The 16,461-nt window shown below is 40.8% G+C and overlaps 1 long non-coding RNA gene across 2 annotated transcripts; it reads left to right on the top strand.

Annotated features, from left to right (window-relative positions):
- The first annotated feature begins 11,647 nt into the window (after positions 1–11,647).
- On the top strand, positions 11,648–14,439 carry LOC134637083 (uncharacterized). 2 transcript variants are annotated; one of them, XR_010095064.1, is made up of 4 exons: positions 11,648–11,990; positions 12,749–12,906; positions 13,338–13,396; positions 14,354–14,439. It is a non-coding gene; the product is annotated as an uncharacterized LOC134637083 (long non-coding RNA). The 2 variants fall into 2 exon arrangements; XR_010095065.1 differs by having other exon boundaries at positions 11,955–11,997.
- Positions 14,440–16,461: the final 2,022 nt, after the last annotated feature.

Genomic DNA, 16,461 nt, shown 5'->3' with positions numbered 1-16,461 from the left:
AATGACTGTGTGTTTTTGTCTGGTGTGCAATGAGAATGATGTTTTTTCAACATCTTCATAAATTATTCAGCTCATCAGACTTTTCATAAAGGTGATAATCAAAAAGAAACAGCACGCTCTATACATCTAATAAACAGTGGGGGGTGTGAATGATTCACCCTAAAATGTAATTTATCCCGTTTGCACTTCTACAAATGTGTCAGTAACTGCATTCACACGTTTGGAAACGCTTTAACTCGGAACATTCAGCAAAGACTAAACTCCAACATGCTCCTCCAGAGACAAATAAAGGTAAGAAGCTGCTAATGGGTTGTAAAGATTACAGCACTGTGCAAAAGTCTTCAGGTGCCTCTTTTATTTTCAAAAACGTCAGACTTCTTTGTATTTTTTCACGTTACATCAAAGTTATTGTTCTCCAACTTTCTGAAGGTCTCCGAAGTTTGGATATCAGCTGCTTCTTCACTCATTGTGACTCCAGTCTTTGTCAGATGTTGGTTGTTGTTTGTGCCTTATGTTAGGGGGACCATATTTTGATTTCCAAAAAAGAGGACACTTGGCCCAGTCATGAAGAACTTTAATAACTGTTTGCTTAAAGACAATTTGAAGATATTTAAACGATGCCTTCTCTGTGCGGTTAATAAATGGTGAAATAAAAAATGTCATATAGGCTTTTACAAGTCAACAATAATGGGCCTCAATAACTAAGGCCTCATATGTATAAGAAAAATTACCAGTACCGGGACGGTACGAGGGGAAATTTCTTTTGCAGTTCGTCTGAAAAGCTGCACTTGTGCTTTGGCATCTTTTGAACTTCATCAGGCATGTTGCTGCGTGCTGTCTGTCGGGTCTGCGAGCGCCAAACAACCACTCACAAAGCAGCAGCTCGGGGATGATGTCACACATATGGGTCCTCTGTAAGCCTAGGAAAACCTGGACATTTTCATCAACCTGGAAAATCCCTCCGGACGCCCAGGACAGAACGTGAAAAGTGGGCATGTCTGGGGAAAAGAGGACAGTTGGTCACCCTACCTTATGTTCCACGTGCTCGTTGTTATTGAGGTCCAGATTCTGAGGTGATCGTGTTCCACTAACTGTTCTATCTAGGTTTGATAATAAAGAACACTAACCCGTTAATCAGTTACATACAACTTAGGAAAGAACCAATGTTAGATTGTATCTTAAGGCACTTTTATGTTTGTTATTTGTTTGTAGATTGTAGAAATGAAAATAAATTATGGGTTTTTCAACAGGCTTCTGTAAAAAACACCACATTTATTCCTGTTTCTTGAGAGTAACATGTGAAATATGACAGAGATAACAACGTTTGGCAAGAATAAAATAGAATTTTGCACTAACAAAGTGACATGTTAGCTAAAATGTTACAGCATATCTCATATCTTGGGAAACTGGACAAGTGGGGGCAGAAGAAGTTTCAGGCCTAACAAACCATCTGCAGCAGATAAACGTCATGTGAAAGTCACGTCTTTCAGCAACAGGAAACAGAGACATTACACAGGACTGGAGAGATGCATCTAAACCTTAGTTGTTCTCTCTGTCTGGTGTTGCTATGCATCATGGGAAATGGTCTCAGTGTGAGGGTAGATGTCATGGAGACATTCTTATAGAAGGGAAACAGAGAAAAGGCTGAGGCGTGCCACATTATAAAATAAGGGGACTGAAAATGGTTTTATGGAGTGATTACTCCAGATTTCAGAATTGTAGTTCAATGTTTTGAAGTGGATGGAATTATGAATGTAGAAAAGGTAGATATTTATCCATTGTGCAATATTATCTTTTACCTGACTGGAAATTGTGTAATTTTTCTTCAAACAATCCAGTAAAAGTATACGTAGATAGAAAAACTGTCATGGTCTGTGTGCAGGCAGGCAGGAAAAGGACCCAGTATGCAGACTCACGGAGGCAGAACTTAAAGACGACAGCTTTATTGCTGGCAAAAGATAAAACAAAGGCTAACCTGGGACAACTAGAAACTGTGCATGAAAACAGAACACACAGGCTAGTATGAGGGATGACGCGACAACGAGCACACGCAGACACTAAATACAGAAGAGCAACAGGGCAAAGAGCAAACGCCCAGGAGACACGGCTGACACTAACCACACAGACGAGACGGGGAGAGCAAACAGAAGATTACACACACAGACCAAAGACTACCAAAGTAAAACAGGAAGCACACTGACTCAAGAGCAGACACTATGACATCACAGACATGACAACAGAGGGAACACAGAGACGTGGGACCAGGGAAAAAATAGTAGATCAATAAAAGTTATTTTTGTCTTCATCGCATCTTAGGACATCTTACTAATGATGTAAGGTGTTCAGGGCCAGATGTTCCAACAGCTGGATTTAACCCTCTGGGATATGACGTGCCACTTGCCACCCCAGAGATACACAAAGTGACATTTTAGCCTGTTGCACATTCAGAAAGAGAGATAAAGGTCCTCTCTCCAGTCACATTAGGAGGTTGCAAAGGTGTCAGTGGTGAAAGTCTCTAGTTTGTTATAGAATATCATGACACACACTCTGGGGATGAGATCAGGGCAGTCAGCCATGCTAAGTTTACTTAACAAAAGACTTTTTAGACCAAACCACAAGGCAGCAAGCTTCTTGTTATCCAAATCGCTCTGATTTCCTGCAGTTTGACCTGTGTTTGCGGTGCAACATGATGCACAAACACATGAAGACGTGGGCCCTCCTGCTGTGTGAGAGGATCCTCCCTGGGCCCACCAAGAAGTCTAAGCGGTGTAATTAACAGAGTCCCCTGGGATCCAGCCTGGCTGGGCCTAATGAAGCAGAGCTACAGTGAAGTGCAGGTCACACAAACTGAGCTTGCTTGGTGTGTAACTATGCCAAACTCTTCCACCCCGTCTGTGAACACACACACACAACAATGTGTCGATACATCCTCTGCCTCCCCTGAGGATGTTAAACCAGGGTGCACTGTACACATGTATTTATCTGCCTGCTATGTATCTTGGGGTAGTTTCACAGTACTTCAAAGGTGTCCCCCCCACACACACACAAACAGGCTGTGTTCTGTGTCTGCCTCTCTAACCAGAGCTCGGGCTGGATGTAATTGAGCAGGCATTAGCAGATGCCCAGCAGAGACAGGCACACAGCAAGCAAGCTGATTTAGCTTGACAGAGATGGCCCTCTGCAGAAGGGCGTTAGAAAAACCACATACACACTTGCCGAAAACTCCCCATCAAGCTGAAAACGTACAACCACCCACTCTCTAGAGGCTGTGGCTATATTTACCTTAGGCAGAGTTAAAGCAGTGAAAACTGGGAAACTAAGGAGAGAGCAAGGAGGAGCAGGATGAGGAGTTTCAGACCGCTGAGAGTGAGTGGCTAACGCTGAAGACAGAAGCTCCCCGGTGACCAGACTAGCCTGGCGGAAACGCATCAGTGCCTTCCCCTATTACATCCACAACGCCACAGGCAATTTTCTCTCCCCTGTCTGGCTCCGATATCCTCTCCCTCCTCTCGGTCTTTTTCCACCCACAATAGACAGATTTTATGAAGACGCTCTTCAAGACACCATCCTGAATGTTCCCGACTCTGGAGAACCTCTTTTTAAGCTGTACACTCATTTATATTCACATCTTTATGATATCTAAAACAGTACATCAGCGAGGAGGAGGAGGAGATGTTGAAATAAAAATAAGCAGATGCTTAAACAATGTGTGGATCATGTTTCATGTTGTTATTAATTTATGTACAAACACATATGTGCAGCTGGTGTCCTTTTCTGTCTTAATTATTTATAGTTGAAATATTTTCACCTCTGAACTCAAATTACTGATTACATTTTTATTTTTCCTTTTATTTTTTCCTTCACTTGCTTCAGTCCTCAATCAGTTATTACCTCATTGTTTTCACATTTTTAAACAAAGAGATTTTCTATGGAAAAGGTGAAATAAAGGAATGTCTGCATCCATCTGCATGTTAATGGATAAAGTTGAAATTAAGTGCGTGTACAAAAAGTTTCACACAGATTGTACACATGATGCTCTCTTATGTAGCTGACCACGAGAATGTGAGCACTCTCAGGAAACAAAGTTACAAACTGGACCATTAGTTGTTTAACAGCTTGTTGTTGGGCTGGTTCCTTAGATGGGCTTTCAGTTGTTGTTGACAGGTGGTACTTATTGGTACCCTTGTGATTTTCACTCAGCTGGTCTTGATCTGCCAAAAGGAGGTTATTTTGATATGCTGACATCTTTGAAACTCTACAGAAATCAGTGTAACGCTTCGATTGTTCTAGTTTTAGAGCAGTTAGTTTATTCAAATATGTTTTTAATTTTGTTGTTATTTTGTTGTGACCAACTGGCAGCTCAGTCTGTTAGAGTATTCTGTTTTTTGGATCTTGTTATTCTCCACATCCATTTTTAACTTTTCAGTAAGACTCTTCTTCCATATAATAGTGGGATATTTATTGTACCCTTTTTTAATTCGGTTGATTCTAAAATACATGTTATCCATACAGCCTGCCATGAAATATTAAATTCAATTCAATCTTTAATACTCAAATTTTAGATATAATTATAAAACTGGGTAAAAACAACTTATTTTTTTATTAAATGATTTCTTTCAAACACACTGGCAATGCATTGGACAGAAAAACACAAAATGGATCAGATTCACCTCAGTTTACAGGCTCTGGAGCCAGTTTCCCAGACAGAGGTTGGACTGGAGTTGTCCTAGGGCAGAGTCTAAGGAGCTTGGATAGAAAAGCTTCTGGACTTCTTCAGTTCAGAACTGAGGAAGATTCTCTGATGAGAGATGAAACGTCTTCAAGGAAACTTAAAGAAGTCCAGACGCTTTTCTTTCCAAGCTCCGATGAGCTGGATGACTGAGAACTTTCACAGATATATCCTAGGGCAGAGGCTGGTATACTTTTGTCTCCTCATTAGCTGCCTGTTTGTTGAGGTTTTCCCTGGTGGATGAGATGGGTGCTTCCCTTTGCCTTCAGGTCAAGAAACAGGTCCTGACTGTCATTTGTGCCTATGCATCAAACGACAGACCAGAGTACCCAATCTTCTCAGAGTCACTGGGTTGCATGATACTCCGTCTTGGGACTCATTTGCTCTGCTGCGGGACTTAAATGCTCAGGAAGGCCCTTTACTGTGTGACCTGGAGGTTTGTTGGTCTGTTCTGTGTTATGAACACAGTGTTAAAGCATAAGGGTGTTCATTATGGACAAGCTATGGTTAGCACAGAAGTCAAAAAACATAACATCTCTCGAGTTCAGATCTAATTGAGTCCTGAGATGGACATGGCACCAGCACAATCTTGGGCACCCAGGTAAAGAGAGGTGTTAAGCTTTCAACTGAACACTTTATATTAAAGAATAATGTGAAAATGATATGGTTACATCTCAGAAAATATTTTATCTGAGCTGAGCACTAAATCAAACAGGAGCCAGCAACCATCATTCCCCCGACCTGCAGGATCGCCTCTCTCAACTAGGATGTTGAGGAGGCCATTCGCCAAGGCCTGCAGGAAGAACCTGATCTGGGCATCGGCCTGCCTGGTTGGCGTTTTGCGCCCACCGCCACCCGATCGGCCATAATCACATATTCATTATCTTGAGGTTTCGCCCAAGATAATATTCACACTGCGAGGTATCTGTTCAGCTGTGGGTGCCAAAGTAAACCTCAGTTCCAGTTTCCATCCTCAGTCAAACGGTCAAACAGAAAGGTTAAACCAAGAATCAGAACCTGCCCTCCGCTGTATAACTTCACAGAACCCCACCATATGGTTTGTTCAGCTCAGGGGCGGATCTAGAGAAATTTTCTTAGGGTGGCAAAGAAATCAAATGGGGAGGCAAAATCAAAGCCTTTTTTCCCCCCCAAACACATATGCAGGTGGTTACATATGGTTAAAATAATTCAAATGCAGTAAGTATACACGTTTTTCATATAGTCTATAACTTAATTATTGTCTGTAGCCCACATAATTACACACTTTAGTTACATAAAACATGTGAGTTTTGACGTTATGTACTATATAGCCTGTATAATAAATAAATATGTAGCCCAATAAGTATAAAATCCAGAAAGCTACACAACATGGGGTGGTTCGTTTACAAACACAGGTCTAACTTAAGTTTCACACAGTTTTTTGTTAGAAAACAATCACATTGTTACAGCTTAAATTACACAAAATGTCAGAAATCTGCACTGTCATGAACAAAAATTTAAACCTAATTTTTCATGATTTGTTGGATTAACCCTCTGAGGTCTGAAATAAAACCGGTCATTTTTTGACTCCTTTTGAGTTTACGTTTGTATTTCACCCTCAAATTGTTTCATTTTATTTTTTCCCCCTTGCCTTGTTTGGTGTCATTCTTTTCAGCTCAACTGAATTTAGTTGTTTTTTTCACTGACATACTGCATTAGTACTACTGTTCTGAAATCACACAAAGAACTTAAAATCCTAGTAGTATTTTTTACTGTAAAAAACCACAGACATGTTGAGTAAATTTTTATAACTTGAAATGCAAATATAAATTGTACATTTTGTAAACATATACAACTATTTATCTAAAAATGCAGCCAATACACCTGCCGGGTTTTTTTTTTTTCATTTTCTACAACCATTTAAAAATATTACTAAAACTAAAATGAGAGAACAATCAGGTGTCGCAATAAGATGCCTCACAAATGATGTGTGTCAGTAAAAAAAAGTTTGTCCACCAAAAGACAGAGGAGAACAGCACAGGGATAAACCTGCAGGCCTGACAATAGGAGGTGTATCACTCCGCTGGTTTTCGTTACAGCGTTTACACTGCAATGTGCCTTTGTGACATTCATTAGTGCCCTCACTGACACACAAAACAAAACGACTACACAACAGAACAGCTACACAAGACAACACAACACACTAAGTATACACTCCACACTAAACATCACAAATGGCCACATCTAAAAACTCTCTCTCTCTCTCTCACTCGCTCGCTCTGTCTCGCTGCCGTTACCGTTACTCCCAAAATTTTCCCCTCTTCCTAAACAACCAAATCCCACGTGTTGACTTTTTTAAAAAAACTGGTCGACATGGTGCATTTTTCCACCTATAGGAAAGAGGTGTTTTTTTTTCCTTTCTTTACTGTTTTCCCGCTGTCCTTAGAAAACGCTTAAAACACACACACAAAAACGTGACGACAGTATTTAGAAAAAATCATGGCTTATATATATTATCACAACTCTGGATCTACTGACCTGTAATTAAAATTTAAAAACTTTGAAGTCCGAACTTTCAATGTGGGCTGAAACAGAGACTCAGTGTGGCTGCAGCTTGTTGCTGTGTCAGCTTACATCAGTCATGTGATTTGGAGGTGCAGCGTGTCCGTGGACCACAGAGGGTTAATAACACTCACCTTCCTTCCATTTCCAGAGTGTAACATCCTGTGTAAACACCTGTGTAAAATCCATGGTGTTGTTCAAAATGTGCTCTGGCCAAGCATGGCTTGCTACTGAAAACAAGAAAAAAGCCGGTCCTGCTATGGGCTGAACCATTTGTTAATGGTGGAGGGGGGGACACTATCCAATATATTCAGTTTTAGCATTTATATTCACTGTTGACTGTAACTACGCTCAAACTGTTAATGCTATCTTATTTTAATAAACAACACTGTCATATGCAAAACTGGGGTGGCACTTGGGGTGGCAAGGGATCATTTTAGGGTGGCACTTGCCACCCCATGCCACCCTTCTAGATCCGCCCCTGGTTCAGCTACCTTGGGTCAAATATGCACATAATTTACTCACCTCCTCAGCCATAGGTCTCTCCCCCGTTGAAGCCTCCCTTGGCTACCAGTCACCTTTGTTCCTGGAGAACGAGACAGAGCTAGCGGTCCCGTCCGTGCAATATCATCAACGGCGCTCTGGCACAGTTGGAGAAGGAGAAGCTCTCCTCAGGACAGTGGAGCATCAGTGGCACTATGCAGATCACCATCGCTCAGCCGCCCCGACATAACAACAGGGACAAAGGGTTTGGCTCTGTGTTAAGGACATTGCCTGCAGGCACTTTCTCATAAGCTAGCACCCTAATAACATTGGCCCATACGAGATCAACGCCCATACGAGATTAATGCCATCATCAGGTCAAGCTCCCAGCATCCTGGCATTCAGCCAGTGTTCCATGTGTCTCAGGTTAGACCAGTCCACAGCAGCCCTCTGTGCAATCCATCCAACCCCCTGCCTCCTGCCCTGCTCATCAACAACCTATACGGTCAACATACGCTGCCACGGTTGTGGTAACCAATATCTGGGGGACTGGGAGGGGTACGGTCCAAAGGAGTGTTTCTGGGTTCCCCGGTTGTACATCCTGGACTCGTCTCTAATCTCAGATTATTATGCTTCTCTTCACAGGTCCCTTGAGGGAGGGTATCCTGTCATGTGCCATGGGAGTGTCTGGATGGAGCTTCTTCTAGTGGTTAACGTTGCCTTTCTGTTCCCAGTTTCTTCAGAGCCATCTCCTATCGTTCTTCTCAGCTGCACTAGTCCGGTTCAGCTCAGCTCCATCGGTCACTTTGCAAAGGTTTCACACTCACCTCGCCTCTGGTCTGTCCTCCTGCCTGTTGTGTCTCCCTTGGATTTCTCCCCCTTTTGGACCTCCTGACCATCTCCTCTCATGTGCTCAGCTTCCTCTGGACACTCTTATGGCTATCCCTCCAGTGCTAACCGGACAGCACCAGCAAGTACGCACACACCCAATGCACCTCAGGCTATTCTCTCGTTGTCCAGTAATGCTTCTCTCCTCTGTTGCAGAATTCCCCGTTCCGTGCTCTCCTTGTGCTTTAAATAATATATGTTCAGATGGAACTAATAAACTTAAAAAAACAAAACAAGAAGAAAAACTGAGAATACTAAATAAACAGGAATTTAAAAGTCTAAATCAAGCCAGCACTACACACAAGATAATAACCTGGTCCATGCTGATGTTAAGAAACTGTTTCTAAAGACTTAAAGAAAACCAGCACTTTGGGGTCTCCCAGGATGTTAATCTGTATGGCCCCGAGTCAGTGCTTCCCTGTCAGGAATTTTCTCTCCTTTGGGGTAAGACGCAGTGACTGCCCAGTGGGCTGCCACACTACTTCCTATCATCAAACTTATTTCCTTCTAGCTGCAGGGAATTGATGAGGCCATGAAAGCTGAGTGCCCACCTCATATATATTGCACTGGAAAAATAGAACAGTTTGTTTTTAGCTATTGCTGAGCAAAGTAAATACAAATTGTTGGATCTTGATTGAATATATGCTCTGCACCAATTGGGAATACAATAAAAAGCAGACATTAAAAGCACAGTGCAAAGCATGAGTCTAGTCTCTTGGGGAGACAGACATTTGTGCATAACCGAGTGCAGAGCTGAGCAGCTGTTTTTAACCAGCTCTCCAGTGGCTGCTGTCTTTGTTTCTGTTAAACAATCAAGAGAAGAAAAAGACAGAGAAAGGTAGAGAGAACAGAGAAATCACAAATTACTTTAAAATGGTGTGCAGAAACATGCAGCATGCATTAGTGGGAGAGTGGCTTTACAGTTACCTGTGATCAGCTATGCACAAATCATAGGGACCCGAGCCTCTCTTTCTTATTGGTTATTGAAACGGGGATGAAACTCTGGTTATAAAGATCAAGAGTAAGAACATTTGGTCAGCCATGAAACTTTCTACAGGACTCATTCAGCCTGTTAGCAGTGTTAACAAGATCAGATCACAGAGCCTGGCTGTGGAAGGAGTCCAATGTGGGGTTCTTGATGGAGCTGATGTGACAGCTGGTGGGGATGTAGGTACACATTTTCCTGCAGGAGCCAGGTCTGGTTGAACTTGCCTTAGCGCTCTGCGATGAAGACTTGAGGCTTCTCTGTAGTGCTCTTCATCCACGATGCCTAATCTGTTGGGCACCTGGATGTCCCCATCACCGCAACCTCATTTCTATTTCCCAAAAAGTTGATTCTGTTCATCTGGACGTTTTCAGTGGGAGAAACGTTTCGTCACTCATCCAGGTTGTTCAGTCTCAGCTGACTGCAGCTTTCCAACCTTATAAACAGTACATTTGCACAATAACTGAAACTAGCACCACTGAATGAGCGATGGGCTGGGAGGTCAGTTCCTTGATCATTAATATTCAGTCATTACGCAAATGTACTGTTTATACAACACGTTCTCACTCCCAACTCGTCAAATGTGTGACGCATGGTCAGGCTCCCTCTGCTTCACTTATCGACGCGCAGGGTACCCCCCTGGCGTCGAGAATTGACGTGCAGGGTCCTCCTATTGAATACTATACTGATCCCTAATCGTTGTTTATTGACGACAAGAGATTTCCGCGGAAGAGCCTGTTGTTCGTATATTTATACATTTCCAAAATCACATTGTAGTGACGTGTACTGAACACAATATATTATATAATGTAAACAACTACCTGAGAAACAGCAGATACAGCAGATAAATTAATTATAGGCCATTACTTTTGTATCGTTTATTGCATTTATGGAGGGAGAGGTGTATGCTGGGTAATGGCACAGCTAGCGACTGGGTGACTTTATTCACCCGCTTCGGCTGTTATCAGTCCATACAATGGGCGTTATTAGCAGAAATCAGTCCCATAGATGTGGGCCATCTCCTGCTAGATTGTTCAGAAGGTTGTTATCATCCATCCAGATGGAGGATCAGTAACAGGAGCGTGGGAAGACTCCAGAATCCACTCTGGCTGGAATCCGGTGGATACAGCAGTGTTACAGGTAAGACCATTTAAACGGACAGCATTTATAGAATGACTATTAAAAGTCAGCGAGTGTCAATAATGTTAATGTGGTTATGTTAGTAATACAGCGAGTGCTAATATAACAGCTTTAAGATGCATTTGTAGATATTATTACGTGTTTTACCGTCTTTATGGTGCTAGCTTAAAGTTACGGTGTAAACGTTAGCTTATATTGTAGTAAAGCTGTTACTGTTTAAACGATGTTAGCACAGAAATATTAGCTTCTGTCATGACTGATGAAGTTACTAGTTAATAAAGTTTCCAGTAAAGTGATTAATCGCAGCCACAGATTGACAGTAAATATCCAGATTAGCTTCAATGCATCTGTAATAAATATGTGCAAGTTTCAGTGCTTCGTTTAAACTGTATGATACTTATACTGACCCAGGGTCAGTGTAAAATACAACCCTAGCTGTGTGAACAAAGCCTGGCTCCTTTAATCCTGCATGACAAACCTCAGGATGCAGGTTCTTATTACTCTTTCCTGCTGGCACACCTGTCACACCTGAGAGTCAGCTAGAAACTTACAGTGACGTGGACATCATGCAAAGACTGCCAGACTCTGTAATACTGTAAATGATCAGTGACTCAGGTTAACACTAAACTTTAAACAGTACCTCTGTGTCTCTGTGTGTGCTGAACATTTAGGATTGAGTCAGGCTGCATTGACTGTGGGACTTTTCTGTGTTAAAAGCAGGTTGAAGACGGCTCAGAAACATTTGAAGATTAAAATTTAGCATTATGGCTGCTGGTGGTTTGTAAAGCCTCTACTCAGCTTTGTTACTAATTTATGTTTGTTGTTGTTTAACACAGATTTCAGAAGAGCAAAGATGAGCACTGTTGCTTAATCCTTAATAGTTTAACTGGATTGGAAATCAAAAAAATCCAGATTCTTCTTCCACAGAAGTTTCATTTGTCAGTGTGGGACTGCTGAGTCACCTGAAGAACTCATTTCATTCTCCACGATGTTGATTTACAGAAATGTTTCACAGGAACTGATTCCTCCCAAAGGGTGAACTAGTGTGTTTCCATAGATTACCTCTGTATGAATGTACTTCTTAAATGAAGGCAAGTGTTTGTCCTTTTTTGTTCCTCAGGTACAGTACGTGATATTAAGGGCAGGCGGTCATCACTGGGAGAAGACAAGAAGCAGACGTACTTCCAAGAGGGAGCTGCAGTGAGGACACAGCCTGTCACTGAGGTCAGAGGTCAGAATCTGAAACAGCTCAGGTTTATATTCTAGGGGTTATAAAAAAATTGAAATGTATTTATAAAGAAACCTTTAAATAATATTTCAAATAATAGTCATAATTATGATTATTATTAGAAATATCAAACATTTAAGTGGATTTTCTGTTACACGTATTGTCTTAGCCCTGCAATAACTGGCAGCCTGTCTTTGTCCTGTATCAGCTGGGATAGGCTTCATCCTCCCGCGACCTTGAATTGGATACATGAATTGTATTGAATTGTATTCCAATTATGTAATCTGATCATTTACAAACTCAAGGTATCCAATCAAAATGTAAGTAATAATGATAAAAATGTGAAAGCAGAAATAAGTGTGACATGAATGTAAATGTGTGAGCTGACATAGAGGACAGCTACATGTAGTCTGAAAAACCTTTGTTGTCACGTTTGCAGGTCCATCAGCACGAGACATTCTTACATAGAAGAGACTGTTAAAGTCTCTAACTCAGTGAAGCATTATTGGTCCCGTCTGTTTGGATAAATATAGTAAGCTGATGTTTGTCCATTTATTGACACATTTTCTTAAGTGCTTATCCAGTTCAGGATCACAGTGGAGCTGCAGCTGGATATGTTCAGTAAAGAAACCTTACAAAAGTTAACAATAAACCTGCATCTCTGTACGCTGTTGTCCACAGGATGAGAAAATCAAAGTGGAAGACTGTGGAACATGTTAATAAATGTTTGTGTTTATGCCTGTGTCTTTCACAGGAGGCGCTGAAAGGTTTCCCTAATAGTTCCTGGTGAATCAAAGCAGAACCATAAAGGTTGCTGGACTGCATGATGGCCTTACCCCTGAGCAGTCATCCTGTTAAAGGAGGAACCAGTTAGAAGCTGTTTTCAAAGTAGCTGAGCAGATTTCATCTCAAGTAAGCGATGAACTGTTTGTTCATTTGTTCTGCCACTTAAAGGACATTTAAGGACGTCTTTTGAGTGTCTAGTTGAATTAATTCTACTGGCTCTCATGGTCATTTGTGATTATGGACATATTTTTCATGTTTTCAACCATTTAGTAAATTATATCTATTTAGTAATATCTGTTAGCTATAAAATGTAATATAAATATAAAAATATCTAAATATCTCCTGCCCGTTATATTTTAATGATGTAAGACCAGACGTCTGTTATCGTGTTATTTAAGCATTCCTCACATATCAATGAGATGCTGTACAGTACAATCCTACTGACACAGCAGAGGGATAACGACGGCTATTTAACATCGTTGCACAACACATTCGAGTTGCATGATGCAGACAAAGTGACTAAATCATCTTTTTGTGGTGTATTGTCTTCAAACCAGCAGACAAAGCCGATGGCAGAAGATGTTTGGAGAAGAACTTCAGGCCGTGTACTGACAAGGTATTTTTTTCTTGTTATCAAAAGACATTTGGAGTGACGGCTTCTACAACTGTGCTGAAGTAAAGCTTACAGTCTAAGAAGTCACAGTGTTGATATTCAACACAAAGAGAAAAGCTCACGTGTTTGATTTTATTTACAATCATAGTTTTTATAAATTCTGACTGTAAACAGCTTTTACAGCTTTGATATTGTTTGACACTCGATATCAGGTGATGGGAATTAATTTAAAGGTTTCTATGTCCCAATGAGCCATTTACACTGACCAGTGTCAGTTTGACTGTAACACATTCATTATTTAGATTCAGCATTTCTAAGAGAAATAACTGAATGTAAAAATGGCAGCCCTCAGGCCAGGTTTAATTGATAGAGATATATGCATGCATTATGAAATTTATGTATCCCAGATCATTGTTATTCATCTAGTCCTGGCAGACCCACCCCTTCCTCCCAAGTTAACTGCAACCCAAAAGAAGTAGTGGGGCTATTTACACACTCACAACCAGTGTGGAGTAAAAAGAGCCACCAAAAACCTGTCAGCCTGCACAGCTACAGATGTGCTAAAAGCTAAAAGAGTTAGAAGCTCTGCTTATGGAGAAACTTTCTAAGTCTAACAGAGGACAGGTACTCCTGCCCAAATAACATGATATAACCCCACATACAGCCCAGCCATAAACTGAACCAAGTCATTTAGTTAAAGACAGCATGGGACCAAATGCATGTAACCAGCCTGCTCCAACCTAACATTTCTTCCTCCTGAATTAAATGAATGAATGGATGAAAGTTAAATGACTACAAACCTAAAGTCACTAGTTCCCACACTGGAGTTCCCCGACACTGTGTTAACTGTACTGAGCTTGTATCAACAGTTGTAACAGGCTAAGCTACGTGAGAGACTGCATTGAGCGATTGTTTCTATCTTAATGGTTTCAGCTCATATGTTCTTTTTCCTTTCTGTAGATCAAAGCAGCTCGTGCTCTTTCTGCTTCCATTTTGATGGCAAGAAGAAGAAGAAGAAGAAGAAGAAGACTTCAGCGAAGTGGCGTTCATGGTCTCAGTGGACAGTCATGGTCACACACTGCATGTGGTTTTAAAAGTAACATGTCTGTTCACCACAACAATCGAGATGTGTAATATTAGTGCAGCTACGGTTTGTTCTTGAACATCAGTTCTGTTTTCTACTTTGACCACTTAGACCAAAAAAGTGTTGTTTTCAGATTCTTTCTTTTAAATCTGTAAAGCACCTGTTCATTTTTTATTACAATTAGTTTCACATAAATAGTAGTGTTTCCTTTATGGTCTTTTAATGCTTACACTACACTGTACACGTCTACATTAGAGACATTTCTGTTACCTATTTATGAGACTGGGCTGCTTGACTACAATTTGGAAATGGATGCAAAATCACACGGATCGTGCTATTGTTTTTTTTTTTTAATATGATTCAATTCAATTCAATTCAATAAAACTTTATTGATCCTGAAGGTTGACCCCGAGGGAAATTCGGGTTAAGGCCAACACAGGACGTGTCTGACTAAGCAAAGATTAATCTGATCCCATTTCTACCTGTCTCTACTGTTTCAACTGTAATTGTCAGGATATATATTTATTCCAGCTCTCACAGAGCAAAGGAATGACTCAGACTTGTCAAATGTTCTTTGACTTGATAAACAATTTGAAGTTCACAATTTTCTTACAAATAAAACTATAATGACAAACATGAACAGCTGTGCTTATTTCTGAGACATGATTTTTTTTGAATGTGTTCATATTTAGACAGTGTGCATCTGTATGCTGAAACTGTAATGGTGAACCTGAGGTGATGGTCAACACAAGACAAATATATATAAATATAAAACAATACTGAAGTAATGTCTTTACCCTCTGCAGCGTGTGGACGCTGTGCGCACAATCACCTTAATCACTGTAGTAAACATGCACCGCTAGCTCACGTGACTGACTGTCTCCATGGTTATATCGTATATTAGCTATGCAAACAGCTTCCAAAGATACCGCCATAGCTCTCTGCAGCTGTAACACTTTCACACTTTACAAATCATTTCACGTTTTTGATAGTTATGAAGACAGAATATGTTTTTAAAGTCATGCTAGGCTGTTGCTATGGTGGTTGCTGTGGACTAGGGTGGACCGCGCGTCCGATTCCTGTTGTTAGCTGTCCGCCGTAGGAAGGCTGCGTTCCGTTTAGAAGTAGCGACAGTCTGCCGTAACTCGAACTCAAACCCCGCTTTGTTCTGTAATTAAAGGGCTTTTACAGCCGTTCATGACACACACGCACACACACATAAAGCACTTTGCCTCACCATGAGAATGCAACTTTACTAAAACCTTTAAAGTATCTGATATAGGATAGAAAAATAGAGCAACCAGAGATTTAATGATGAAGACTCTGGGTTCTGTAGTTCACGTTTTACAGTCCTGAATGACTCTCTGCACATCCATATAATTTATTGAAGAGGAGTTTAGAATGCACTTTACATTTAGACTGTTGCTGTTTAATTTTTTACATTGTTACGATGTCATGAATAAGGTTCACCTGCTGGGGGTTTGATGGATCAGCTGGACAATACAGTCAAAGACAGACTTCATCCATCATATGCAAGAATCCTAGTTGGATTTTTGTTTTCACTCATATTTTTGAACCAAATATTGAAAACAACTGTGACAGACTGGATACCTGGTCAGGGTGTACATTACCTTTCACTCAAGCATCCCGGGACAGAGCCCTGCCCCACCATGAGCCTGGGTGGATACGTGGTTATAATATAAAATGACTGATACTGAATATGAATATTTCCTGAAAATCAAATTATAATATGAATTCCTAGGTGTTTGTTATATCCAGCAAGAGTCATATGTCAGACATATGTCTGAATTGCTAACCCTAACCCTAGCTCAACAGACCACAATGCCCTGGACTGTCACTATTATTACATGCTGTGAACATAAGTAGCTTTGATCACAGTTTATGTTGTAAAAGAGAAGGAATATTGAAAAAAAGATCAACATTGTGATATTATTTCTTCCAAACTGACCAGAAACATGTTTAT

The sequence above is a fragment of the Pelmatolapia mariae genome, linkage group LG2 (genome assembly GCF_036321145.2).
Source record: "Pelmatolapia mariae isolate MD_Pm_ZW linkage group LG2, Pm_UMD_F_2, whole genome shotgun sequence".
Lineage (NCBI taxonomy): Eukaryota > Metazoa > Chordata > Actinopteri > Cichliformes > Cichlidae > Pelmatolapia > Pelmatolapia mariae.
This window is presented reverse-complemented; position numbering and strand designations above follow the sequence as displayed.